This window comes from Balaenoptera acutorostrata, chromosome 1, assembly GCF_949987535.1.
Source record: "Balaenoptera acutorostrata chromosome 1, mBalAcu1.1, whole genome shotgun sequence".
In the NCBI taxonomy this organism is placed as follows: Eukaryota; Metazoa; Chordata; class Mammalia; order Artiodactyla; family Balaenopteridae; genus Balaenoptera; species Balaenoptera acutorostrata.
In genome coordinates, this window is record NC_080064.1 from 88,851,457 (window position 1) to 88,870,535 (window position 19,079).

A 19,079-nucleotide genomic window follows, 5' to 3' on the forward strand; every position below is an offset into this window, starting at 1 on the left:
TAGCATAATACTTATATTTTCGTCAAATTCCACTTTGCTGAAAATACCATCAAAACAACCTGCTGCCAAGACAAAGTTGAATTTATAACGTAGTGTTGGTAAAGGTATTTTATATATAGAGAGAGAGACAGACAGAGAGGCAGAGAGAGAGAAAGAGACTACAATTTACTTTTTTAAAAAGGTGTCCAGTTCTATTAGGTTTAACACGTGCATAGATTTATGCAACCACCACTACAATCAGAATACAGAACAGCTCCATCACCCCCCAAATTTCCTTATGTTGTTTCTTTGTAATCAAAATTTCTCTCCACCTCTAAACCCTGACAACTACTAATCCCTCCTACTTGGTCCCTATAATCCCTGGATGTCATATAATGGAATCGTACATTGTATTGATGTACCTATTCAAAAACAATCAGGGCATTTGCAGGTTTGGGCAATTATGAATAATGTTGCTATAGACATTCATATATAGGGCTTTGTGTGAACATAAGTTTTTAATTCTCTTGGGTAAATAAATACCTAGGAGCAGGATTGCTGGGTCATATAAGTATATATTTAACTTAATAAGAAACTGCAAAGCTGTTTTCCAGAGCAGCTACATGATATTGTATTCCCACCAACAATGTATGATAGTTTCTTGCTTCACATCCTTGTCAGCACTTATTGCCAATTTTTGTTTGTTTGTTTGTTTAGCCATTCTAATAGGTGTGTGATGGTATCTTACTGTGATTCTAATTTACATTTCCCTAATGGCTAATGATGTGGACTATCTATTGCTGTGCTTATTTGTTATCTGTATATCTTCTCTGAGAAAGTATCCTTTCAAATCCTTTGCCCATTTTTTAAATTGGGCTTTTTCTTATTCTTGACTTCTGAGAGTTCTTTGTAAATTCTATATACAAGTCCTTTGTCAGGAGATTTTAAAATATTGTCTAGCAGTCTACAGTTTGTATCTTAATTCTCTTAACAGTGTCTTTTGCAGAAAAAATACTTTGAAGTTTTGATGAAGTCCAATTTATAATTTTTTCTTTTATGGATTGTACTTTTGGTGTCATAACTAAAAACACTTTGCCTAACTCAAGGTCACAGTTATTGATTTCTTTCTATGTTTTCTTTTTTTTTAAAAAATATTTTATTTATTTATTTATTTTGTTGCTCCAGGTCTTAGTTGCAGCCAGCAGGCTCCTTAGTTGCAGCTCTTGGGCTCCTTAGTTGTGGCATGCGAACTCTTAGTTGCAGCATGCATGTGGGATTTAGTTCCCTGACCAGGGATTGAACCCTAAGGTCCCTTCATTGGGAGTGTGGAGTCTTAACCACTGTGCCACCAGGGAAGTCCCCTATGTTTTCTTCTAAATGTTTTATAGTTTGGGGTTTTTTTTTGAGGTTGAGGTAGAGGTTTATTTTATTTTATTATTTTATTTCATTTCATTTTATTTTATTTCATTTTATTTTGCATTTGGATGTACAATTGTTTTTCCCTACCATTTTCTAAAAAGAGCATCCTTTATCCATTAAATTGACTTTGTACCTTTGTCAAAAAGCAGTTGACTATATTTGTGTCTATTCCTGGACCCTATTCTGTTCCACTGATTATATGTGTACACTTTCACCAATATCACACTGTGTCGATTACTGTAGCTTTATAATGATTCTTAAAATTGGGTAGCGTGCATCCTCTAATTTTGTTCTTCAAATATTCTTTTCTGCACTAATTTCATTCTCCTTTCCTCCTGCCTCTCAAATGCATTAATGTTAGACAATTTGAAATCATCCTACAGTTCCCTGAGGCTCTGTCCAATTTTTTTCCAATATTTTCTCTCTGTGGTTCAGATTGGATAATTTCTATTGATCTTCAAGTTCACAGACAATTTCCTCTTTTCCATTCTGCTATTGAGCTATTGAGTCTTGTTCTGGTAATTCTGACATCTGAGTCATCTCAAACTGGGATTTGTTTTTTCCCTTGTGAGTTGCTACAATTTTCTTGCTTCTGTTTTATTTATTTTTTTAACATTGAGTAATATTGCATTATATCCTGGATGTTTTAATTGCTATGTTATGAGACTCTAAGGTCTGTTAAAATCCTCTGGAGAATGTTGAGTTTTTCTTTGTTTTGTTTTAGCAGCTAGTTGTCCCAGTTGGCTACAGGCCAAATGTCTTAGCCTGCCTTCTTTGGGCCATGGTTCCAATGTAACTTCAGTTTTCAAACATTTGCAGTATTATTTGGATCTGTTCTATATGTTTCCCCCAGGGGCTAAACGGGCCTGGGTAGTGGTCTTTACCATAGACCAATGTTCAAAGCCTTTGGTCTTCTTTATCAGATTAGTTTCACACATGAGTTCCTGGGGTGATCCTAGAACTTCACACACGTATATCTATAGGATTAACTTTTTAGTTACTGGGAGAAATAGAATAGAGTATGCTTATGCCATTTAACTAGAGCTGGAACCTATACTTTTTTTTTTTTTTAATTTAAACCAAACTATTTTAATTTTTATTTATTTATTTATGGCTGTGTTGTGTCTTCGTTTCTGTGCGAGGGCTTTCTCTAGTTGCGGCGAGCGGGGGCCACTCTTCATCGCGGTGCGCGGGCCTCTCATTATCGCGGCCTCTCTTGTTGCGGAGCACAGGCTGCAGACGCGCAGGCTCAGTAGTTGTGGCTCACGGGCCTAGCTGCTCCGCGGCATGTGGGATCTTCCCAGACCAGGGCTCGAACCCGTGTCCCCTGCATTAGCAGGCAGATTCTCAACCACTGCGCCACCAGGGAAGCCCCGGAACCTATACTTTTAATAATAATTCAAGAAATTTTGCTATGTGGGTGTGACCTATTGAGATATACTTCCTCAAGTTGTATGTTAGGTAGGCTGTATTGCTTTAAACATATTTGAAGTAGAATTCTCCTAGCTTAAAAATAATGTCTTTTGTGCTAACAGGCACTTTCATTTTCACAAGTCTTGTTATAAATTTGTCTTTTTACAAATTATGGCAATGCTTAAAGTCACATGAGTAGACATTCTCTCTGCATTATACCATAGACTTGAACTTGTGGTACATAGCAGCAGGCAGAGATTTTAAAGATGGTTATGACAGAGATATGCTTGACTTGATCCTTGCCTTAAGGCCTAATTCTAATAGCCTTTTTTTTGTTTCAAAGGCTACTCAGTTTTACAGTTTACCAATTGGAGACAAAAAGCCTATTCAATTTTGTAATTTACCAACTGAGGTGAAAAGCATTTGCCACTCCCAACCCTGAAAGTTTTTGAACTTCTCTGTTCTCTTTATTCCTTTCCATTTCTGCTTATAAAAAAGTCAATTATGTTTTGAGTGCTTCTCTTTCGTGAAGCATCTTGTCAAATGCAGCCAACACTAACCAACATATACAGTCAACATTTGTTTTCTACTTTCTTCTCCCAGAGCTACAAGCCTACTACATTCATCATTTACCTTCCAAGTTATTGTAGGTGACAGTTTTATCAAATATTCCAATGCATAACATAATCATTCTTCCAGCTTATAAAATCAGCTTACTTGAACGCTAAGCCAATTCTACAAAAGGAAGGTTTTTATTAAAACACACCCCATCTCTGGGTATCAATTTCTGTATCAATCAATATATGCCAGGTTTTGTCAAAATTTTAATGACATATAATAACAAAGGTTTATTTCTTGTTCATGCTGAATGTCTGTTGCCGGTTGCTGAGGACTTCACTTTACAGCTCCTCACTCTATGTAGGCTCATGGAATCATGATCACGAACATTGCCAGACTCAAAGCAGAGAGAAAGAGAGTTCCAGAGGATCACAAAATAGCAATTCAATGCTATGGCCCTTGTTGACACACAATCTGCTTACAACTGATTGGCCATGTCGGGGAGAAAGAAATTTTCCTCTGCCCTTCCAGGTTCTTCTGGCTGGTCTAAGAATTAAAGTTGACATGAGACAGATTAAAAGTAGAAAATCAAACAAAAGTTTAATAACATGTATACATGGGAGAGACCCAGGAAAACTGAGTAACACACCCAAATGGCTGAAATCCTCACCTTAGACATCATCTTCATCTAAAGACAAAAGAGGGTGTTGGGAGTTAGTGGTTTGGGACTTCAAAGAGGAGGAAAGCAATTGCCGTGGAGATGGAGAAGCAAATGTTTGGTAAGCAAACATTGCTGGATCATGCAGAGACAGTGGGACACAAAGAGAAATTTTAATAAACAGACTTTGCTAGGTTCCTCCCTGTCTACACACCTAATTCATACTACAGTCCTCTATCTACATTCTTCAGGCAGCTAGGGGGTAAGTCCAAGTTTCTTCCTGAGTCTTTTGGGCCATGATTGGCTTCAACTCGAAATTATCCGCATGCCAAAGAGAAATTTTGGGGTGGTAAATTTTGTTCCCCTATGGCCAGAACTAGTCATGTGGTCCCATTCAACCATAAGAAAGTCAGAAAGCACAACCTACCATATGTCCTGAAGGTAGAGAGCAGGGAGTATTTGTGAACAGCATAATCCAAATGCATATGAACTGTACAACCAAATGTACTCTAGGACTATATAGAGGCCAAACTTCATTCAATTGCACCCCCTCATCCACTCTCAGACTTAAGAGGCCCGTGACCAGCTTTAATCGCACGAGTACATACTATGTACCTTTCTCCTAGACTTCCACAAAGGGATCTGTGGTGATTTTGTCAGGTAACTATGCCAGGTAAAAGAGAATCCCCTGACTCTGAGATAAAAGCAATTCCTTGATGCCCAGACCACCAAATTTATCTACCAATCAGAGACTTAAAAGAACATCAGTTTATAACTGACGCTTTGACCAGAATCAACAAGCACCATGGGGCAGCAATCATCCAGGTTAATTTTCCCAGTTTCTGAATATATAGATAGAGCAAATGGCATCACTTCCATTAAAACACCCCCTGATCCACTCCCCCCAAAACAAAAGTAAGTCTGTTATAACAGGAAAAGCCAAGCAGAAGCCCCTCCTTGGAAAAGAAGGAAATAAAAAGTAAGTTCCTTTCAAACCTGTCAAATAGCTGTTCTATAGAATGTTAAACTCTACAGATCTATCACGAAGCAAAAGAATCACATGACTATGGAGCTATTGATGATATGGAAGTGACCTCATTCAACTTCTCTTAGAGGTAAATGATGGACTAGCAAATAACCTTTGGCTATTCTTTCCACACAGGTTCTTTGCCCTGAAGAACTAACAAGAACATGCCAGATTCAGCTAATTTGGTAGCTTGAGAGAACAACTGGTTTTTCCTGTTCGTGAGCTATACTTTCAATTCAATAGTTTTAAGAACTATAATAGCATAGGAACAAAGTATAAGTGACACCTGGAAACCTGAGGTTTAATTCCCTAAGCACTGAAATTTTTTGTATTTTAACTGTTTTGGTAAGCAATTCTTTAAAAATATAAATCACCATAGTCCCTGCTCTCTTTCTTTCTTGTTATCTTTTCTTTTTTTCCTATGGAGTCTTAAGCCATTAAAGATCATAAACTATCAGCCTTGACTCTGCCTGAAGATACTGATCTGGGGAATGTCACTTTGTGTGCATAATTCTTGCAGTATCATCTGCACCACAAATAATTTAATTTAGTCTTAATTTCTCTGGGCCACCCTTGGAAACTACAGTTATTGTGCAATATTATAACACACTCATGCTTTCAATAGGGTTGCCAGATTTAGAAAATAAAAATATAGGATACCCAGTTAAATTTTGTATTTCTGATAAACAATAAATTCTTTTTAGCTTAAGTATTGTCACTTGCACAACCTAAAAGTTGCAAGTTCAGTTTTATTTGTGGATCTTACTGAGAACTGTAGCCTGGGAGACAGCCTCTTCAGATAGCTCTGGGGAACCGCTCTGAAGAGTTAAGGGAGGAGCCAGGATATATAGGAAGTTTCTGCTGAAAACAAAACAAAACAAAACATGCAGTCTAACATCAAAAGATTACTGCTAATCACAAAAAAACAGACATCTAAAGTTAATGATGTTAGTGCTTTTCTCTCTATGGACCAATGCATTGAAATTATTCCTTAGATATACATCTCAACTATTTAAGGCCAGTATCCAGAAGCCTAGACTGCTTCCTGTCTTTCTCCATCCTGAATTCGCCTCAGGGTGCTAGGGGTAGGGTGCTCTGCATTGGCTTGTACAACTGGAATGGCAGGCAACATTCCCTTTCCACAGTGTACACCACATATTGCATATACTAAACAATTATTCATTGTTTATTTGGAATTCAAGTTAAACTAGGTGTCCTGTATTTTATCTGGCAGCCCTAATCAAGTACCAGTGAGATACATAGTCCTGTTTGGCTCTGGCTGCCCTTAGACTGATACGTTATTCTAATTTGTCTGTCTTTAGGGTGTCAAAATTTTGCCTTTCAGATCTGTTATCATAGAAAAACCAAAGCCGGTCCTCTGCCCCAGTGCCCCCAGATTGCTGTTTTTCTCTCTTCCTTCACGGCCATCTCTGTTCTTCACTGATACTTCTACCCTTATTGCTACTTTTGCTGTCTGCCACCTTTTTTCTATACTGTGCTCATTCCTTTTCTGTTCCATTTTTTCTTCCTGTGACAGCTAAGTGTACTGTTTTAAAGCAGGGACTTAAAGGCAGACAAATTAGGATTTGAATCCCAGTTCACCTTTCAGTAGATATGGGAGCTTCAGTAATTACTTAGCGTCTGTAAGCCTCAGGTTCTCCTTCTGTAAAATACAGGTACTAATGCCTACTTTATAGGGCTGTTGTGAGGGTTAAATGAGATTGATACAGGCAAACTACTCAAAGGTACAATCCTTATTGGGAGCTTCAGGCCTTGGGTGCTGACTTGACTCTTTAAATGTGTTGGATGGCTAGACTTGCAGTTTAGGCTTTGCTGGACACTCTTCCCTGCTGAGCTTTTGTACTGTCCGGCTTGTCTTCACCATCATTACCAACCAGTTCAGTTCCGTTCGGGAAATACGTGTTAAGTTTCTACTATGTGCTAAGCACTGTGCTAGGTGCTGGAGATCCGGAGATAAATAGGATAGCACTGACCTCAAGGAGAGTGTTGGGCAGAAAGGATATATATAAATCAGATCACAATACAGTGAAGTAAAATATTTTGATACGCGCAAGATGCCTCAAGATGCTATGCAACCACAGAGAAGGAGTTCAGACCCCTGGGAGGAAGGAAGCAAGAAAAGCCTTCAAGTTTGTGATAATATCTGAACAGAGAATTAAAAGATGAATGGGGCTAACTTTAAAAAATATAGGCAGGAGCAGTGGAAACATATTCTACATTCAGTGAACAGCATGAGGAATAGGAAAAGGTACTATGAATGGTATATACGGGGAAACTCAAAGCTGTTCAGTGTTGTTAGAGTATAAATTGTAAAGCTAGGAGAGGTTAATGAAAGTATTACTTTCTTTTGGTCATCAGTTTTGGGACTCATATCTTTACATCAGTTGTGGGTCTCATATATTTAACCCTCTATTTTCATTGTTATTTTTGTTTGTCTAGAGTTTTGGTCATTTTCCAAGATGCCAAAGCATATGTTACTGTTTTGTAATTAATAAGTGCCTCCATGTCTCTTTTTTTCATTTTAAAGCTTTTTGAACAGACTAAAAGGTCTTTCTTTTCTCTAAAAAGCTGTACTTATGTCATAGGGTATATTTTTCCTGCTGGTGTATTTTTAAAATATTTTAAATCTTTTTTTCCCCTTACAACCACACATAATTACTACTATTTTTTAATAAATATATATTCATTATATATTATCTATATCTATCTACCTATCTATCTCTTAATCTTAGAATAGTGCCTAGCTATTATTATTATGCACCAGGCACATTTTACTTCCAAAATATATGGACAAACATTAAGATCTGATATATATTCCACCATCCAGGGAATTTCTGAAGATCATGTTACAGAACATTTTAAAGCCAGTTATTCTACTCTAACACAGTTATTTAATTTTATTTTACTGCTCTCTCTCCGTTTGTCTTTCTTGGACGTAGTTTTAATCATTTGCAATATAAAGAGACAGGCTTAATTCATAGCGGCATTGTGTTAAGAGGAAAGGGACAATCCTACTCTATCTACTATTTGGCGGCGCTGCTTTGGGCACGGCTCAGCCTCAGGGTCTAAGCCAGGGTGGGAGAATTGGTCGTTTCCAACCGAACAAGCTTTCCAGATGACTGGGTGGCAGCCTGCGCCACAGCGAATCTCGTTGGTTTTCACTGTCAGTGACAGTCATTTTTAGAAGCGGGTCTGTTTCCTTCCCGAATCCACCTCCTCACTCCCTCTCAGGGTCCTTTGCCCCAAAGGAGTTTGACTTTACTTTCTCAGTATGACACCCTGGCGCCCTCCGCCACCGGGCAGCTCGGCAGAGGCCCGCCGCTGGTTACTCCGTCCGCCAGGTCCCCTCAGGACACATCTAGCAGGAGGCACTGCCCCGGGCGGTGACACGACAGTGAAGCCGGCACCGGGGGTCGCCCGCGGGGCCGCCCGGGTGCCTCGCCTTCGGGATGGAGCCGGCCAGTGCCGAGCTGGGGCCACCAGAGCGGAGTCGGGAACGGTGTTCGCCCGGGCAGAGGAGGAAGCCGGAGCATTTGGGGGACTGGACCGCGGGAACCCGGAAACGCCTGGGCCGCACCGGGCCGGCGGCAGAGACGGCGGCGGGAGCGGGCGCCGCTGCGCTTCAGGGGTCGCGGGGGACCCGGCGGGCGCCGCAGCCTGGGGTCCCGGCGGAGCGGAGCCGCCGCCCCCAGTGCGCGCAGCCGGCCGAGCCGCGCGGGAGGTGAGTCCGGCGCGCTCCTGGGCGGCTGCGGGCACGGGGAGGCCGGTGACCGCGGCTCCGGCCAGGGCAGTGATGTGAAATCCGTCTGAGTGAAGGGGACGGTGTGGAAGACCTTAAGTACTAGCTAAGTAGGGGTGGGAGTGGATGAAGTGACACGTTGTTAAGTCCGAGGGAATACGTGAGGAATGTGCTGGGTGGAGGAGGAAAAAAGGGCCCGGGGAAAGGGGTGTGTCAAGCGAATGAAAACCGCAGTGTGTGCCTTAGAGGCTGGGGCGTGGGGAGCCGCGGCCGGAGGGCCAGGCTGGCGGTCATTCTGTCAGCGAGCTGCCCCGGAGCTCCTGCTCGGTGTGTGGCCCTGTGGCAGGTACCGAGCCACCAGACGGGGGCCCTGCGCTGAAGAAGCCGCAGGGACTTAAAAAAATGGAAAAGCAGTCCTTGGTAAGGTTAATACATAGGCAAGGGCTGTCTGAGGCCAGGTGGGATTCCTATCAGAACAGGTGTGTTTGTTGGGAGAGGATTCTGAGTGTTTAGGAAGGGAGGATTTTAATTAACATTTATTTAAACCAACTAAACTCCGGGGAACGCTGGTTCAAATGAATTAAAGGATAATAATATTAAATGTAGTACTGGGCCTTGCTTAGTAAAACACGTGTCAGTACTTTATGGTAGAAGACTGAATCTTTTATTATGTTCTGTTACATGTAGTATTTGAAAATGGAACCAGAGTTAAGTTTTTTGTTTTCGATCAACATTCAACTTTGGTAGTTAAAGATGAAATTTGGTACAGTTTCTCACTTCGTGCGCTTACTTATTTTCACTGTAAACTCAGGTTGTTTCCTTTAAAGGCATGACTTCTAAATTTACACTTCTGGTCCAAACTTTCCTTCCAAGTATTGATTCTACTTTTTCAGCATCTCAATTTTCTTCTTCTCTTTTTCATTCCTGTGCTGAACGTGGCTTCTCTTTCCTCTTCTTACTTGCGCTATAGCGGTGGCTGGACTTGCTGTCCTCAGCCTGTCTCCCTTCCAATAACTCCCCTCCATATTGCTTTTTAAAGCCAGAGGTCTTGTGTATTCTTTTCCCTCAGAAATACTCGGTGACTCTCTATTGAATCCAGAATAAATTTAAAATTATTTAGGGTAGTATCCAAAACTCTTCAAAATTTGTAGCTGTCCATGGCTCCAATCAGATCAACATGTCCCTTTCATTCTTTTTTTAAAAATTACTTTATCCCACGTATTCTATTTTTTAGCTAAATCATAGTAGTTACTTTGAAATGTAGTTTCTGAACATGTTCTATGCCTACCTGCCTTGGTCTTTGTTTACATCCTTTCTTCCTACAAGGAAGGCCTTCCTTACCATCTTCGTAGAAATTATACTTATTCTTTAATGCGACCTCCTTCTTTAAAAATTTTTTAAAAATTGAGATGTAATTGACATATAACTGTATTAGTTTCCAGTGTACAACATAATAATTTTTTAAAAGTAAATTTATATATTTATTTATTTATTTTGGCTGTGTTGGGTCTTCATTACTGTGCGCGGGCTTTCTCTAGTTGTGATGAGCGGGGGCTACTCTTCGTTGCAGTGCGCGGGCTTCTCATTGTGGTGGCTTCTCTTGTTGTGGAGCACGGGCTCTAGGAGTGTGGGCTTCAGTAGTTGTAGCACGCAGGCTCAGTAGTTGTGGCTCGCGGGCTCTAGAGCACAGGCTCAGTAGTTGTGGCACACGGGCTTAGTTGCTCCACGGCATGTGGGATCTTCCGGACCAGGGATCGAACCTGTGTCCCCTGCATTGGCAGGCGGATTCTTAACACTGCGCCACCAGGGAAGTACCTCAGTTTTTCAATGTGTAAAATGAGTGGTACCTCCTTTTACAGATTAAATGAGATTTAAATGAGATGATGCCTGTGAAGCACCTAGCACAATGTCTGATGGGTTGAAGGTGCTCAGTAAATGTTATTTCATTAATTTAACTTCTCTTGTGAAGCTGCAATTATTAGAAAATATTTAATGAGAACCAGTTTCAGCGTGCATTTGTCTTTTATGTATATACAGAGAGACTTAATTGATGAAATCCTTCTTCCCTTCTGAGAGTTTACATATTGTGGAGTTTTATTTATTCTTTTATAAATCCAACTAGAGTAAATGACTAATATGTGACAGGCACTGGTAAGGAAATACAATGATGAATAAATGTCAACAAATTAGTTTGGTATTATGAAAGATACCTGCAAAATGGCATGGGAGTATAGTAGAGGGAAGGCTTCAGTTTACTTAGAAGACTTAGGAAAGCTTCACTGAGAGGAGTCTTGTATTGTGAGGTCTGTAGGATATATAGAAGTTCTACAGATAAAGAAAAGGAGGTTTTTTTGTTTGCTTTTTCTTTTTTTATGAAGGATATTTGTTCAAAGGATGCATGAAGAACAACTGTTTGAGATCAGTAATATTTTATGACAGGAAATTTAGGTTGGGGCCAGATTATGAGGGGCTGTTTTAAGTGAAGGAGTTTGTACTGTATCTTCTATTTGGTAGGGAGTCAGTTTAACTTCACAGTTAGGGAAGGCATGTGATCAGATCTACATTTTATTAAGATATCTGCTGTATGCAGGATAGATTTAGAGTTGGAAGAGTCTGAAGGCTGTCCCCATCAGTTAGGAAGCAGGGCATGAGATGTATTCATAAACAGAAACAGACTCAACAGACACAGAAAACAAACTTATGGTTACCAAAGGGGAAAGGTGGGGGGAGGGATAAATTAGGAGTTTGAGATTAGCAGATTACAAACTACTATGTATAAAATAGATAAACAACAAGGTTCTACTGTATAGCACAGGGACCTATATTCAATATCTTGTAATAACCTATAATGAAAAAGAATATCTATAAGTATAACTGAATCACTTTGCTATACACCAGAAACTAACACAACGTTGTAAATCAACTATACGTCAATAAAAAAGATTTTTTAAGAAACAAAACATTTGGAAACAAAAAACAAGAAATAAATAAAATAAAATATATTCATATTCTATATAGTTAAAAAGCCCATAGTATATATAAACTTCTAAGACTGTAGGTTTACTTGGGAGTGGTTGCACTCTCAGGTTTAGAAAGGATTTGAATTTTAATATTGGAATTTTGTCCTTAGGGGAGTGTGGTAATCTTTCATTAATTACCCAAGCACAGTTAACAGCTAGGATTTTTAAAACTTTTAAAATCCTTGACAGTTTGTCAGGCCATAAATAAATAACAGCTCATTTTATGTGTTTTATTAAGTTTCAGTTAAATTATTTTCACTGATAAATACATTTTTCTAAAATTTTTACCATTTGTGAAGGCTGTAAAGAAAAATATTTAAAGGCCCCTTATCTTAAAGGTTTATCCTCAGGCTGAATTAAATAAATAGCTAAACATTATTCTTGATTACCCTAGTACATTTTAATAAACATATAAAAAATTGTTAGAAAATGCTAGAACCCTATTATTAATGTTACTGCTTAAGAATCAGTACTATCTTATAGAATGATTATGTTTGACTCTCTGCATATAGGTAGATATATTTCAGATGGCATGTTTTGACACATGTAGTATACCTGAAATTGGACAGTAAATCATGTTTAAAGGAGTCAATTTGAGAATAATCGAATATGGACTGAAAACAAAATTGGAAATTAATTTCTAGCTTATAACCTTTATCTCTGATTACCTACTCTTACTATTTCAGGTTATAAAAACAGACTAATAAAAATATCATCTGTACTTCCTTTTGCCTTTATGTTCTTTAAAATAGCAAAGAAATTGATGTTTTCTAAAATTAGCTGTAGTAGAATTACTTTGTAATGTTGGTCAAGTCTTTACCTTCCCTATAGAAATGTTATTATTATTATTATTATTATTTTTTGGTTTCTCTTTTTTTTTTAACATCTTTATTGGAGTATAACTGCTTTACAATGGTGTGTTAGTTTCTGCTTTATAACAAAGTGAATCAGTTATACATATACATATGTTCCCATATCTCTTCCCTCTTGCCTCTCCCTCCCTAAGAAATGTTATTATTAATCATTTAGTTTTGGGCTAAAGTGAATGGGCTTCAGATTTCCCTGATGGATGATCACTAGACTAATATCTCATTTTTTTTGGTATCCTTGATTTGTTACTGAGTTTGGCATTTATTTATTTTTTTTTTTTTAAACAACAGAAATTTATTTCCTCACAGTTCTGGAGGCTGGAAGTCTGACATCGAGGTGTTGGTAAGATTGGTTTCTTCTGAGGCATCTCTCTTTGGCTTGGATATGGCCATCTTCTCCCTGTGTCTTCACGTTGTTTTTCGTCCCTGTCTGTCTCCCAATCTCTTCTTCTTATAAGGACGCCAGTCAGATTGGTGTTCATATGACCTCATTTTAACTTAGTTCATCTTTAAAGACCTTATCTCCAAATACAGTCACATTTCTGCAGCATTGGGGGTTAGGACTTCAACATACAAATTTTGGGGGCACACAACCTAGCCCATAACAGCATCATACTAGATAAATTTGAATAAATTTTAGGGGTTTTTTCTGTCACCAACTGTGTGAAGGTTGAACTTTGTGTATGCACAAACTATATAGTTGTATATACAACTATATAGTTGTATATACACACAACTATCAATACATGTATTGATAGTTTAATTCTTTAAAATCTTTTTTTATTAAACTGTCTAAGGGGCTAAAGGACATTGCTCTTTTATTTATAGCAGATTCTAAGTATTAACTCTCTGGGTACAATAAGACTGGTGACCTCTATGGACCAAAATTCATCTTCTGTAAAATAAGGTGGTTTACAGTATGAACTTTAAATTTTTGTTCAGATCTGAATTCCTAAAACATTATTATAATAAAACAACTATAAAAATACAGATGATAAATGGCAAGGAAAAGGAGTAATTTTGCTAGTCTTTGTGAATAAAAGATTTATTTACAAATGGACTCTCCACCCAGAAAAAAACTAAATACTTTTAGAAAACAGTTATTAATATCTTTAGATAAACTGATACAAATGCGATGTTAGTCATAGAATCACTGCAGTACCGGCATTTATTTTTTAAAAGAAAATTTTTTAGCACATACTATGTGCCAGGAATTGTTCTATGCACTTTTCAGTATAATCCAGTTTTCCTGATAACTTATTAATTCTTTTGAGTACTGAAAACTTAATTTTAACCAGTCTTCTTCCCACACATATTAAATGCATTCTTCCTGACTAGACATGGACTGGGGAACAATTACATATTTTCAGTATAGACTCAGATGCTTGTATTGGTTTCCGGGGGCTACTGTAACAAATTACCACAGATTTGGTTGCTTAAAATAAGAGAAATGTATTCTCCCACAGTTCTGGAGGCCAGAAATCCAAAATCAGTATCATTGGGCTGATATCAAAGTGTCAGAGGGACTATGCTCCCTCTGGAGGCTCTAGGAGAGAATCTGTTCCTTTTTTCATCCAGCTTTTGGTGGCTGCCAACATTCCTTGGTTTGTGGGTGCATCACTCCAGTCTTCAAGCCCAGCATCTTCAAATCTCTTTTTGCTCCATCTTTACATTGCCTTCTTCTCTTGAGTATCTGTATTTTCCTCTTCTGTCTCTTATGAGGACACTTATGTTGGCATTTAGGCCTCACTTAGCAGAATAATTTTCCCATCTCAAGATCCTTAACTTAATTTCATCTGCAAAATTCCCTTTTCCAAATAAGGTAACATTTACAGGTTTTAAGGATTAGGACCTGTTGCTCAGTAGGGTCAGCAGTTGGGAAGAGTTGACCTAAAGCAGGGAAGGGAGGATAACTGGAACCTGCCGGCACCTTTGTTTCTGTTTCACCACATTTAACTGAGAATCATCTGGAGTAATGGCTCTTGCTTCACTTCTGCCTTCCAGATCTTGTGCAGGTTTTGTGTTTAGCCAATTCTGACCTGGCCCCATATAGAGAAGGGGATTTGCGGAAATGTGTTTGCATTTAACCAAGTTGATACAGTAATAATACAAGGACCATAATTTCCCTATGATATTTTCCGATGTCATATCAGTTTACACCCTTATACTGTTCCTTAAATTATTTGAATAATATGTGTCTTCCATGCTAGAGGATAAGCTCTATGAAGAAACAGATTATATTTGTTTTGTTCATCATTGTGTATCCAGTGCTCACCATAGTTCCTGACCATAGTTAGTATTTAAATATTGATGGTGAATTGTGTGATACCTTTATTTTCTACTTCTGACCCGCATCTCCTGAGTCTTGAAACTTTACTAATGGTTAGTGCCTGTGGACCTGTCATGGAGGAGGAATTTTTCCTCTACTCTTCTAGGTTCTTCTGGCCCGTCTAAGAATTAAATTGACATGAGACAGATTGAGGAGAAAAATCACACAGAAGTTTAATAACATGTATACATGGGAGAGACCCAGGAAAACTGAGTAACTTGTTAAAATGGCTGAAACCCTCACATACCATCTGCAGCTAAAGACAAGAGAGGATGTTGGGGGTAGTGGTTTGAGGCTTCAAAGGGGAGGAAAGCAATTGACATGGAGATGGAAAATCAAAGTTTGGTAAATAAATGTTGCTGGGCCATGCAGAGACAGCGGGACACAGAGTGGACTCTGATCTCTAGACTCTGTCTAGAGTTTCCCTCCACCACACATAGCCCATATTCTTAATTCTTTGCAGATATCTCTGGTGATACTGTGGGAACAGGCCCTCTATCTAATTTTTTTTTTTTTTTTTTTTTTATCAGTTAGGGGAAAGGTCAAAGATCTTGCTGAGTCTTTAGGGCCTTCACTGTTTCCAGCTTGAAATAACCCACATGCCAAAGAGAGATTTTGGCGTGACAAGTTTTGCTACCCTACAGATCCTACCTGGATTGTACAGTCGTCTCTGTTCTTTGTAGAATACCTACAACATCAGCCTTTAGCTGTAAGTGGTGGGAAGAGACCATAGCAGAAAGTGGTTGAGCAGAATAGCACAGGGGTGGGGAAATGAGAGGGTGAGAAAGGAGTACGTTTCTACATGGCACCTCCCATTAGAAGGGGATCTTAGGGCTATATTTATTAGGTCTTTATGTTTTCCCAGTCATTGACAGTATGTAAAGAGTACAATAATACTGAACAATTTATAATCTAAAAATTAGAATGCAACTAGGCTTTATGTTTGTTAAGTTGAAGGAATATTTGAGTACTATTGATTTTATCTGAATGTAGGAGTGGAAATTCTGCAGTCTATAAAAGAACAAGTTAAAAATTGACAGTACTGTAACTTACATACAAGTGATATTGTCTTTTGTAAACAGGTACCTGACACCTTGAGGAAGAAAAGGAAGGAGAAACAATAAAAAGTTGTTTAACTTAGAGTGTAATAGGAACCATAGAATGTAAAGAGTCAGTTGTTAAGTGTTATCGAGCAGGATTTTGCTTTTCTAAAGCACTTAAGAGTGAACTTAAGTTCACTAACTTAGTGGAGGTTATTATTCTTACTGTAGAAACAAAAGTGACTATATCAATAATGTAAAGTACCTTTAATTCATATTTCTTTCACTTTTATAAATAAGATTTTGGGTTTTCCACAGGATTATTATGGACTTCAAGTACAACATATTGTTGCTACTTTGGGGGAATACTGTCTCTACTTCTGAGATAGTTTGGCAAGAAGATATATAAATGCCAGTGTCAGAAGTAAAGCCAGTTGTGATGAATTTTGTCATTATTTAGCACATAGTTATAGGCTGCAGTTTTAAAGTTTTGGCATCATGGAAGATAATGAACAAAAAATTGCGGCTGAGGTCAGCATTACTTTTTCTGTTCGTTTACTTGGAAAAACTTTAAAAGGTTTGTTTTTATACCAATAGCTGTTTCTGACTAGTGTAATGTGAATTTATATTTGCATAGCACTTTAAAATGTGTGTGTTTTCATATGTACTCTATTGTGTCATTAACCTGAAATAGATTATAATATTACACTTAGTATATTTCAGAACTAATGTTTAGAAAATGTAAATATAGCTCACTCTAAAAATCTTAAATTAGAAATTTAACCTTTTGTTTTTATAATAGAAGGAAAATTGATTTGCAGAATTACTTAGGTACTTAGTAGTCTTTAAAAATCTATGTAAATTTTTTTTTTTTAAGTTGCTAGTCTCTTTCCTGCCTAAAGGAGTTCCTTTAGCATTTGTTGCAAAGCTGGTCTGGTGATGCTGAATTTTCTTAGCTTTCGCTTTTCTGTAAAGCTTTTGATTTCTCTGTCAAATCTGAATGAGAGCCTTGCTGGGTAGATTATTCTTGGTTGTAGGTTCTTCCCTTTCATCTCTTTAAATATATCATGCCACTCCCTTCTGGCTTGCAGAGTCTCTGCTGAGAAATCAGCTGATAACCTTATGGGAGTTCCCTTATATGTTATTTGTCATTTTTCTCTTATTGCTTTTATTATTTTTTTTGCCTTTAATTTTTGTCAATTTGATTACTGTGTGTCTCTGTGTGTTTGTTTCTCCTTGGGTTTATCCTGCCTGGGACTCTCTGTGCTTCCTGGACTTGGTTGACTGTTTCCTTTCCCATGTTAGGGAAGTTTTCAGCTGTTATCTCTTCAAATATTTTCTCGGGTCCTTTCTCTCTGTCTTCTCCTTCTGGGACCCCTATAATGCGAATGTTGGTGTGTTTAATGTTGTCCCAGAGGTCTCTTAGGCTGTCTTCATTTCTTTTCATTCTTTTTTCTTTATTCTGTTCTGTGGCAGTGATTTCCACCATTCTGTCTTCCAGGTCACTTATCCATTCTTCTGCCTCAGTTATTCTGCTATTGATTCCTTCTAGTGTATTTTTCATTTCAGTTATTGTATTGTTCATCTCTGTTTGTTTGTTCTTTAGTTCTTCTGAGTCTTCGTTAAACATTTCTTGCATCTACTCAGTCTTTGCCTCCATTCTTTTTCCCAGATCCTGGATCATCTTCACTATCATTATTCTGTATACTTTTTCTGGAAGGTTGCCTATCTCCACTTCATTTAGTTGTTCTGGGGTTTTATCTTGTTCCTTTATCTGGGACATAATCTTCTGCCTTTTCATTTTGTCTGACTTTATGTGATTGTGGTTTTCATTCTGCAGGCTGCAGGATTGTAGTTCTTCTTGCTTCTGCTGTCTGCCCTCTGGTGGATGAGGCTATCTAAGAGGGACTGGGTCTTGCTCTGATGGGCAGGGCCGTGCTCAGTAAAACTTTAATCCACTTGTCTGCTCATGGGTGAGGCCGTGTTCCCTCCCTGTTAGTTGTTTGGCCTGAGGCAACCCAGCACTGGAGCCTACAGGCTGTATGGCAGGGCTAATGGTGCTCTCTGGGAGGGCTCATGCCAATGAGTACGTCCCAGAACTGCTGCTGCCAGTGCCCTTGTCCCCACGGTGAGCCTCAGCTGCCCGCTGCCTCTGCAGGAGACCCTCCAACACTAGCAGGTAGATTTGGTTCAGTCTCCTATGGGGTCACTCCTCCTTTTCCCTGGGTCCTGGTGCACACATGACTTTGTGTGTGCCCTCCCAGAGTGGAGTCTCTGTTTCCCCCAGTCCTGCGGAAGTCCTTCAATCAAATCCTGCTGGCCTTCAAAGTCAGAGTCTCTGGGGATTCCTACTCCTGTTGCCAGACCCTCAGGCTGGGAAGCCTGAAGCAAGCCTCAAAACTTTCACTCTAGTGGGAGAACTTCTGTGGTATAATTGTTCTCCAGTTTGTGGGTCGCCCACCTGGTGGGTATGGGATTTGATTTGATTTTATTGTGATTGCACCCCTCCTACCATCTCACTGTGGCTTCTCCTTTGTCTTTGGATGTGAGGTATCTTTTTTGGTGGGTTCCAGTGTCTTCCTGTTGATGGTTGTTCAGCAGTTAGTTGTCATTTTCGGTGCTTGGAGGAGGTGAGCACATAGCCTTCTACTCCACCATCTTGAACCAATCTCTCTATATAAATTTTATTACAATTTAAAGACATTGACTAAAGATTTAGTTTTGTGGAACTTTTAGTGACTGAAGACATAACAGCAAAATACAGATATTATTGTCTCAGTAGAATAATGGGCTTCATCCACAGACCTAAAGATTATACATGTAACCTATTGGATATAATGTAGCCAAGACTGATTTTCAGATTTACCTACAAGTACCTATCTCTGTTTGAAAAGATAAATAGAAATTATTAGTATATAGTGTTTTGAATATTTCAGAACTTAGTTAATGCATATCTAGTGCAATAATGGTGGTATAAACAACTAATTTCTCACTAACCCTGATTAAT

General features: G+C 38.7%; 1 protein-coding gene across 1 annotated transcript in view; it reads left to right on the plus strand.

Annotated features, from left to right (window-relative positions):
- Positions 1-8,625: 8,625 nt before the first annotated feature.
- The window catches only part of SLC35A3 (solute carrier family 35 member A3), a 47,165-nt gene continuing 36,711 nt past the window's right edge, over positions 8,626-19,079 (plus strand). Inside the window, exon 1 of the mRNA XM_007169532.2 lies at positions 8,626-8,796. The gene's annotated coding sequence lies outside the window, so the exon portion shown is untranslated. The remainder of the gene's footprint in view (positions 8,797-19,079) is intronic.